The sequence below is a fragment of the Cupressus sempervirens genome, chromosome 6 (genome assembly GCF_028749045.1).
Source record: "Cupressus sempervirens isolate cs-2001-9-10 chromosome 6, ASM2874904v1, whole genome shotgun sequence".
Classification (NCBI taxonomy): domain Eukaryota; kingdom Viridiplantae; phylum Streptophyta; class Pinopsida; order Cupressales; family Cupressaceae; genus Cupressus; species Cupressus sempervirens.
Window position 1 is genome coordinate 709,694,000 of NC_143123.1, and position 2,460 is coordinate 709,696,459.

The following is a 2,460-nucleotide window of genomic DNA, read 5'->3' on the forward strand; positions in this document are numbered from 1 at the left end:
GTGGATTCATCCCCTTGGTAGTATTAGCCATTTGAGATTGTCCTTTCCCTGTAGTATCTGCCAAACCACTAGTATTGCCAGCTGTAGAACCATCCACTCCTTTGAAACTTGAGTTATGGGGGCACTGATGTAGTAAATGACCATACTCATGACAAATCCGGCAATGGAAAGGGAGAGATTCATAATCTAACTGCTGCACCCAAGAAAAATCCCCCATACAAATTTCCAAAGAATCTGGTAATGGGTTATTCAAATTGATTTCAACACAAATTCTAGCATAAGAAATAATCTTTATATCAAGGGATTGATGTGTGATCGCAGTTGGCTTCCCCAACAAAGCAGCAATTTGTCGAAGGATGTCTTCATGCCAAAATTCCAAGGGAAGATGAGGCAAGCGAACCCAAACTGGCACTGTTGAAGGGAGATCCTTAGCAGAATTAAAACCTGAATGCCAAGGTTTGACAAATAACCCCACATGGTTGTAGAAATAAGGGCCTCCTTCAAAAACACGATCTTGATCAGACATGCAAGAGAATACAACAAAAAAATAACTATTCCCCACCAACATAATCTCCATATCACCTTCCACCTGCCATGAGCGGCGGATCCATGCCTCAAGAGTGGATAGGGAAATCTGGATTCCAAGAAATTTGCATATCAAAGCATGCTTGGTCCAATAATCAATGTCCTCCATTATAGTCATTGGAGGAATAACCAGAATAGGGCAATCATGGCTACGCAGAAAACAACCATTAAATTTTTTCAGCTTGGAGCTCTCCTCTGAATAAAATGATTCAGATCGCATTGCATGCATAGTTGGAGAAGAACCATCTGTTCTCACCAATGGAGAAGAAATCCCAGGCCTTGCCATGCAAATAATAAAACCCCAATCCAAAATTGACTGCAGAAGATTTCCAAAAACACCAACGAAAATTATGTCCAGTAGCTAGCAATCCAAACAGAATAGAAAAATAGTAAAGATCAAACACCAAGAACAGGCTAGGGGGAAAACCCTAGCCAAGCCGGTAGCCAATGCTTCTCCACATTCTCCACCAAAATCCTAAGAATTTCATAATAGTAAGAGGTCGGAGCCATTCGAACCCATGACTTCTTCAATAAGAGACTCACAATTTACCATTGTGTTGTAGGCCCTTGCCTAAATTGTTTGCTTCACAGCAGTGTTTGCATAAGATGGCAAATATGGTTGGCATAGCAAAAGTAATGATTCCCATTTTTTAAGGAATTTTTTTTCTTATTGGAATTTAGCAATGTAGACTTTATTAAAATCTAAGAATCTGTGAATATTGTAATGGTTTTATGAAACCTCAATTTCATTGTTTCCCTAGAATATGTCGTGCTTAAAATTCTAAAGATGCATGGAGTATTCTAGAAAATTCATATCTTGGCGCTCATACAACCAAATTGCAAACACCAAGGAAATTTTTTGAAAATATTAAAATGGACCAAAATGAATCAATTAATGATTTTTAAAGAAAAGTTGAGGGGATGATTTAAATTAGAAGAGAAATTGATGGGATGATATAAGTAATCAAAATGCGATTAAGAATATTCTAAGATGTTTTCTTTCCAAATTTGATAATGTTGTTTCTACTATTGAAATTTCTAAAGATATCACATCTATGATAATTGATGAGTTAAGTGGCATTTTATTAATAGTAGAGGAAAGATTGAAAAGTAATCAGGAACCTTTAGAATAAGCATTTGCATCAAAGACAAACATAACATGAAAAATGACAATTATTCTAAGGGTATTCACAGATCTAATAATGCAAATAATTACAAACTTGGATATAGAGGTGAAATTAGGACCACAACTCTAGAGGCATGGGAAATGTTAGAGGAAGTGGTTCTTGTTTCCAACAAAGAAATAACAATTTGAGAGGTTGAAGTAGATGTAGAAGTAGGGATATAGATAGAGATAAAAGTCAAGTTCAATGTCTCCACTATAACAATTTTGGTCATTATGAATATGAATGTTGGCATAAACAATCTGCTAATAATATTTTAAAAGATACAAAAAATCTATTTCTATCTTGTCTAAATAAAAGGATCTAATGAAGATACTTTATGGTATATTGATTATGTTCTCTCCTTGCATATGAATTCCAATGAAGGTTTTTTTATCAATTTTGATGAAGTATAAATAGTTTCGTGGTTTTGCAATACAATAATTCTCATGGGTCCAAAGGAATAGGAACTATTGAAGTAAAAACCAAGAATAGAAAGATTGAGCATATTTTTAATATTTTATTAGTTCTTGCTCTAAAAATTAATTTATTATCAATTTCTTAGATGCTTGAAAATAATTACTAAGTTGTATTTGATAGGAATGAATGCATAAGGATAAGTCATAGAGATATGTAGTGGTTTCTCAATAAGAGATGACAAATGATTGTATAATTTCTTTTAATTTCTCTTTAGGTTAGCAAGTGTTGAGTA